Source organism: Uranotaenia lowii, chromosome 2 (assembly GCF_029784155.1).
Source record: "Uranotaenia lowii strain MFRU-FL chromosome 2, ASM2978415v1, whole genome shotgun sequence".
NCBI lineage: Eukaryota > Metazoa > Arthropoda > Insecta > Diptera > Culicidae > Uranotaenia > Uranotaenia lowii.
In genome coordinates this window covers 216,918,887-216,927,452 of record NC_073692.1, presented here as the reverse complement: position 1 = coordinate 216,927,452, position 8,566 = coordinate 216,918,887, and positions in this window count along the sequence as shown.

Sequence of the window (8,566 nt, the reverse complement as noted above, 5' to 3'; positions counted from 1 at the left end):
ACTTTGACAAGCTGCTATTTCTCTCTCGGTTGATATTTTTTCATGAAAATTTCATACAATCTAGTTCAGCTATCCAACAAACACTCCGCAAAATTTGAAGTCTTTACAATGACGGAAAACAGAGATACAGATATTCCCGTAAAAAAGGGAAATTTGGAGTTGCTTCAATAAATTTGCTGTATATTTGACAATTTTCATTCAAAAATCTTGAAATTTGGTGCAAAGATGTAAAAATGTTTGATCTAATACCAGGCCAAGTTTCGTCAAAATCGATGAACGTGATCAAAAATGGTGCCGGGTTGAAAATGAGGTTCATTATTGCTCAGCAGACGATTTCATTCTTTTTTGGACGGATGTTTATATGGAAAACATCGTAATCCATGTATTCTTGGTATTTTCTATCACAAAACCAAAATTTATCACAAAGAATGTTGTAAATTGATAGGAACTTTATTCTTGCATTGTTTAGAAACAGAAATTGTTCTAACAGAAGTGGTATTGAAACACAAGAACGAATAGAATATTCGCTTTAATTGTGGATAAAATTTGTTTATCGGTATAATTAGCAGGTCATTTCTGAAACTCTGTTTATCTTATTTTGAACTCTGTTGAAACATTTTCTCTTTCGAAACAAAGTACGAATGAAGTTTTTAGCAATTTACAACATTCTTTGTGATAAATTTTGGTTTTGTGAAAGAAAATACCAAGAATACATGGATTACGATGTTTTCCATATAAACATCCGTCCAAAAAAGAATGAAATCGTCTGCTGGGCGATGATGAACCTCATTTTCAACCCGGCACCATTTTTGATCACGTTCATCGATTTTGACAAAACTTGACCTGGTGTTAGATCAAACATTTTTACATCTTTGCACCAAATTTCAAGATTTTTGAATGAAAATTGTCAAAGATACAAAAAATTTAGTGAAGCAACTCCAAATTTCCCTTTTTTACGGGAATATCTGTATCTTTGTTTTCCGTCATTGTAAAGACTTCAAATTTTGCGGAGTGTTTGTTGGATAGTTGAACTAGATTGTATGAAATTTTCATGAAAAAATATCAACCGAGAGAGAAATGGCAGCTTGTCAAAGTTGGAAGTAGGTGCGCAGCTTCACGCGATTTCATTCTTTTTTGAACGCAACTGTACGTAAACCATCTGAAATTGAATCCTTCCAAAGAGAAGTTGATAATTTTTATATATGGTGTACAAAAAGCTTGCTAGAGATAAACGTAAAAAAAATGCATCTCAATCTCATTTACCAAAAAGCGAAATGTAAGACAGGACACCATCACCATTGGTCAAAAATCTGTTGAAAGATGCAATCAAGTCAGAGACTAGGAGTCATACTTGATTCTGAACTGACCTTTGTAGAACACTACAATAACATAATTTACAAGGCAAGTAATATGCTCGGGTTTATAAAAAGGTTTAGTTTTCAATTCAATGATCCCTATACAATTAAAACACTGTATGTAACATATGTTAGGCCCCTTCTTGAGTACTGCAGTGTTGTCTGGGCACCATATCAAGGTACACATAAAAACCGCATTGAGTCAGTGCAAAAACAGTGTTTATTATATGCTTTACGCAGGTTAGGTTGGAGCTCGTTGCAGCTACCTTCGTATGAATCTCGATGTATGTTAATTAAAATAGATAGTCTTGATAAACGACGTGAGTTTGCAATGTTAGCTTTTATAAATGATGTTATTGGGCAAAGAGTAAATGATGCAAACATTTTAGAAAAACTAAACTTTTATTCTCCCACTCGGTATTTAAGAAACAGGAATCTATTCTACATAAATAAACAAAGAACAAACTATGCCCAAAATTGACCTATAAATAAGATCATGATCTGCTATAACAAATACTGCACCATAATTGATATAACAATGAACAAAAATGAACTGAAGAGAGTGCTTCTATCATAACAATATACTTATATAGATTCAAGGCAAACATGTAAAACGGTCTATGCAAATGATTGACGACAAATAAATAAATAAATAAGCTTCGTATGGAAATTTCATATTCTTGAATTTTTACACCTCCCATAACGTTTTCTGGCTGTTTTTGCTACCAGAAATACGTAGCAATAAAAAATTTGAAAGCGATCCATCCTAAATAAGCGCAACAAGTTTTAATTTTGTATGGAAATTTTTATGGGAAAACAAAATTTTTCATCCAAAAATCGCCAGAGATGTACTGAGAGTTTCAAAAAATATAACTTAGCTCTTTCTCATGCTAGCAAAAAATGAAGCCTAAGAATATTCAAAACCAAAAATCAAAGACCAACTTCATTTCAAGCTTATTTGAATTTTCTGGATGATTTAATATGCAAAAATGTCTTCTTCCATTCAAATTTCCATCTAAGGCTATGGTCATTTAGTATACGTGCACTTCATTTCAGTGATGGCTACGTTACTAGAGCTCGGGTATGAAAAGCAACTCTTTGTTGGTTATGAAAAAGACTATCTTGCCTATTATTTCACATTTTTTAATTTACGTTTGTTTGAGATGTTTGCGATGTAAAAAAACATGATAAAAATTATTTTGCACAATCGCCTCGGAAATTCTTCATTGTCGACTTGAAAACTTATGAACTGCAGATTTTTTCTGAGATTTTTTTTGGCCCAAATGGTTAAGAAGTATAAGAGGCCACCTTAGGATGCTCACGAAGCTCAAACCAAGCATCGTAGTGGAATCCTTGACCTCAACTATGGTAAAAAGTCTATGGTTATTGGGGATAACTTAATGCAGATCTCTTAACTATGCAGTAAATCCGTTTCCGGCAGCAAAATGTGTTGCCTGACTAGTAGAGACCAAGTAAATAACTAATATTGAGCAGTTCCATAGATTCCATACAATTTTTTTGCATAACCCGAGAATTTGTCTTACAAATGGACCAAATTTGACATGGGAAATTAGTTTGATATGGTTCTATGATTATTAGAGAGACCACCCTTCTTCCAGTGAACAGGAACATAGGGAGAGGGGAGGATGGCACATACAAATATGTTAACAAAAGTTCTCAATTTATGTTATTATAGATCCTTACGCCTTGCAGTGTGAAGAGGGTAGGAAAGAAAGGCGGGTTCCATAAAATATTGTTGTAAAGCTTAAAACTTATCAACCAATGGGATTAAATTTGATGTGAGAGGGTTTCGGGTACGAAAAAATGAGTATGATTATAAGAGACCCCGACTACATTCCAGCAGTGGAGGGTGTAAAGGACAGCCCTTCTTACCAGTTTTTTTTTGGCAAAAATCAAGAATATAACAAGCAATGGGACCATATGTTATAAGATAGGTTGTTTGAATAACTTGAGATCCTCCTTTTTCAGGGCGGAGTCAGGAAGAAAGAGGCAGGCTTTATTCATATTTTGACAAAATTCGAAAACTTTTTTCAAACAAATGGAGCCAAATGTGGCATTTGACATATTTCAGATACTCAAGATTTTTCTATGGTTTGGTTCGTGAGCCCTTCCCGCATTGGAAGGGGGAGAGTGTGTAATTTACATCAAATTATTTTATTAAGCTCATAAAAACATATTTCAAATTTCAAATCTTGGAAACAAATTAAGATATCAAGTTTTAAACAATTAGTAAATCTACTTTGTATTGCAATTCGAGACTCTAGCTACATCTCTCATTCTCTAGCGGAAGAAGCACACCGAATCAGCTAGCCGAGTCCAGAAATCAACCAAATCATCTAAAATTTTACACTGATGCTTGGTGACCCAAAAGGCATCGAAAAAAACATATGGAAGCAAAAAGTCATTTTTGCAGGGATCTAATGTACATAACAGCAGAATTATTATTTTAACGATCTTTTAAGCATAACTGAATGAAGGGCCAACGCTCGGCAAAAAAGCTAGGATCCTATTTTAAAAATTCTATCTTATATTTCTTTATGATTTTTATAACGAACAAGCTTAACCCCTGTGTGCGTTACAACTCAGCCAAACTAAAATTATATTTTTGAGAAAGTCTTCTTAAATAAAGTTTTTGTCTACTCTCCTGAAACTGTTTTTCAATTTTTTTTTTCTGTTATAAAGTGGAAGCAATACGTTGGAAATGTTTTCTTGTAAGTAAAATACACTTTACACCCAAAAAATTTATAGTCAGACAGTTTGTCTAGTAAAAATCGGATATCCCAGTTCTTCGTTTTAAACTTCCTTCTGTTACAAAACTTCCCACTTCTAAAAAGCAGGAGATAAATTAGGATTTAATATACGAAATCTATGAGCTTTATCTAAAATTAGTTTGTATCAAAACCTTAGCTAACAACTTTTTCTAAGATTTATAAATCGTACATTGGATAAGGTTTCTTGAAAACATTCTCTTCATGGGATTTTTTTTTTTGGGAATGTGAAAACACATTGCCGATAATGCACAATTTCGGACGTGTTCTTCCCGGATGGTGCAAATGTAATCCAGAGAATGAATAGAAAAAAAATTTGAAACATAAATTTGTAATTCGACTTCGAGTTTAGTATATTTTTTTTTAAATATATTCTCTTTCTTTGTCGAATTACAAATTTGTCTTTGAAAGACTACAAATGAACCTTGCAAACTTTAAACATCAAATTGCAATTCTTATGCAAGACCTCAAATCCTCAAAAGCAAATATTTTTGACCGTAATTAGATTCTGGATTTTTGATTCTTCATTCTTGTTCAATTACGTACAACCAAAGTATCTCATGAAACCAAAATAATTGAATTAAAATTAGCTTTAAATTGTGTTACAATATTTTGGTATTTCTTTAGTTTTCGTTATACATTCAGGCAGGTACGAAACAATTTTGAAGATATTTGTTTAGGTTGACTCCGTAAAATGATGACTGCCAGCGTATTTCAGATTCCTAACACAAAATGATTGCTTTTTTTCATTATTTATACCCCTTGATCTTTGCAACATCGTTAGAATGGTTTCAAATAAAAACATGGAATGCCCTAATCTGTGTTGTGAGCCTACTTGGTTGAATAATTCTTCTGAATCAAAGCAATCGAAAGATTCCCTTTAATTCAACCACGGTATGAGAAAAGTTTAGATACTAAAGAATGATACGGTCAAAATTTGGTCAATAACAACTTGACGTATTTCTTTCAATTTTGCATTTCAAAAACCTGAACACCCCTCATTTTGAAGGGGTGAGTGTGTAGAATGTTGCTCCTATTTTGATTTTGGAATTCATTCATCAGTTGTCAAAATGCCGTCCAAGGAAGAAGAGCAGCGTATCAAAATTTTGCTCGCGCATCGCGAAAATCCGAGCTACTCACACGCAAAGCTGGCAAAATCGCTAAAAGTTGCCAAATCAACCGTTACAAATGTAATTAAACTGTTTGGGGAACGTTTGTCGACAGCCAAGAAGTCTGGATGGGGGGGAAATCGAAAATCGGAAGCCGCTGAGACGACAAAGAGAGTTGCCGGTAGTTTCAAGCGAAACCTTATCCTCTCTCTCCGAGATGCCGCAAATAAGCTGGGTGTATCGTCTACAACCGTGCATCGAGCCAAAAACGAGCCGGACTATCGACTTACAAGAAAGTACTGACTACAAATCGCGATGATAAACAAAATACGACGGCCAAAGCGCGATCCCGGAGGCTGTACACGACGATGCTGACTAAGTTTGACTGCGTGGTAATGAACGACGAAACCTACGTCAAAGCCGACTACAAGCAGCTTCCGGGGCAGGAGTTTTATACGGCAAAAGGAAGGGGAAAGATAGCAGATATTTTCAAGCACATGAAACTGTCAAAGTTCGCGAAGAAATATCTGGTTTGGCAAGCCATCTGTACCTGTGGCTTGAAAAGCAGCATTTTCATAGCATTGAAAGAGTGTTTGAATAAACGTCTACTGCCTTTCCTGAAGAAACACGGTTGTTCCGTACTGTTTTGGCCGGATTAGGCATCTTGCCATTACGGTAAAAAGGCCATGGAGTGGTACGCCGCCAACAACGTCCAGGTGGTTCCCAAGGACAAGAACCCTCCCAACACGCCAGAGCTCCGCCCAATTGAGAAATACTGGGCTATTGTCAAGCGGAACCTAAAGAAGACCAAAAAAACTGCTAAGGCCGAGCAGCAGTTCAAGGCAAACTGGCTTTCTGCGGCGAAGAAGGTGGCTGTACAAAATCTGATGGCAGGGGTTAAGCGTAAGGCCCGGCAATTCGGATTTGGAAAAGCGGAAGCCTAACTGAATATTTTTCCTGAATTTTATACTCATTAAACTTGAAAAAGAAATTTAATTTGAATTTTAAATAAACGATTTCACCGATTTACACGCGATTTCCCTTGACTAAATTTTGACCGTATCACCCTTTAGTATTTCAATAGCAACTTACTATCTTCTTCAGTGAGCATTTTCGAATGCATCACGAAAACGCTCACTGAAGAACATAATAAGTTGTTATCGAAATGCCGGTATCTAAACTTTTCCTATACCGTGGTTGAATTAAAGGTAATCTTTTGATTGCTTTGGTTCAACATGGAATGATACATGACTCCATGTATATTAAACAGGTTCCTGTTTGCAACAAAACAGTGACCCCTGACAGGCACGCGTTTGTTTTTCGAAATGCCTAACTAAGCATGCCTTCACTGGAGAAATAATTTTCGTATAATAAACCCCCTTATTCTGCGCCGCGCGTGAGGTGACGATAGTCGAGTCACCCGATTCCAGTAGTCGCTTTAGGTGAGAAACGTCTGTAAGCATGAACTTTTTGAGTTCTTATCCTAATCTAGTAGTCACCGTGCGACACAAATCGTATGCTCTGTCACATCGGCTTCGGGAATAAGGTGAAAAGACTCCGACTCGACTCGACTATCGTCACCTCACGCGCGGCGCAGAATAAGGGGTAAAGTGTACTTACATCAGCACATTTGGCGCGTTGATTAATATCAGTTAGTATACGCTATTAGATTATTGGTTGAAACTTGAAGGTAGTTTTGCTGCAAACAAGTACTGCATGCGTAGGTACATAAATATGTGAGGGCAGTTCTTCGACTATTCTTCTTTCATTGCTTTTGAAGGAGTTGTTGACCCACTTTGATGTCTTCGGATAAAAGTTGCATCATAAATTCAACAACAATACATCGGGGCGATTAACCAATATTTTTTATAAATTGGACTATACAAATATTTGGTGATGTAGACGGTACTTTTAGACTCCATTTAAAGCAGGCATGTCAAACTGGGGGTTTGCGGGCCGCATGCGGCCCGCGGTCTTCGTCAATGCGGCCCGCGTATCCACGTCTTGAATTGTCACAAAAAAAACACCACTGATTTTTATGTAATATATTACTGCAAAAATCTAAAGTTGAATATAACGTTTTCAACTTAATTAAAGTTCCAACATGTGCAAACAGTTTCAGATACTATAAATTTTATTCGTTCCCGTGGCTTGAAGCATCGCCAATAATCGACATTTTTGGAAGACATTAGACATGAATTCGACTGTGCTTCCTACTACACAGAAGTACGCTGGCTTTCCTGATACGAGAGGAAATAATATTATTTTTAGAAATGAAAGGTGAACCTAAACATATAATATACGGCGTAATACAGGGCACGACACTTGACGTTCTTACTGACATAAAAGGATTTAAATTTACCTTTATTGTCGACCGGTTTCGGGCTAGATGTTGCCCATCTACAGGAAGATGTTCGACTTCGGACATCGACCTGTAGATGGGCAACATCGAGCTCGAAACCGGTCGACAAGAAAGGTAATTTTAAATCCTTTTATGTTAGTAAGAACGTCAAGAGTCGTGTCCTGTAATACGCCGTATATTATATGTGTAGTATAAGTTCTTACGTTGGCACAAAACCACTAAAATGAGTGAAGGTTCACCTGTTGAACATTTTCAAGCAGATGACTGGGTTCAGGATTTGGCATTTGCCGTTGATCTCACTGGCCACCTGCTAGATTTGAACTTAAAACTTCAAGGATAAAAAAATATCATAGCTGCTTGTGATAATGTAAAAAACTTTCAAGCGAAGTTATGGTTATGGATCAACCAAATTTCCAAAGAAAACCTTGTGCACTTCCCTAAGTGTCAAGAACTGAAAAAATCAAATGAGGCTGCATCATTTGGTAAATACGTACTTCACCTAGAATCGTTACTAGATGCATTTAAAAGCCGTTTTCGTGACTTTAATTCATACGAGCAAAAAATTTCGTTGTTTGTACCTCCGTTTTCGTTTGCTCCTGAAAATGCTGCTGATAATTTGCAACTAGATTTGATAGAGCTGCAGTGCAATTCATAATTAAAAGCGAAATACATTGAAGTGGCTGTACCAAAATTTTACAGCTTTTTGCCTGAAAGCTACGTTGAGTTACGGAAATTTGTTGCCAGAATTCTTGCAATGCTATGCTCATCGTTCGAAATTATCTGATAAAATTTATCATCAATAATAAATGGGTTAGTTACAAATAAACTTCAACCAGATATAAGTAAACTAGTAACTCAGAAAAGATGTCGAGCATCAGGACAATATATATAATGCATTAAAATAAAAGAATGTTAAACATTAAAAGCTTTTATTAATATTTAACGCAAAAT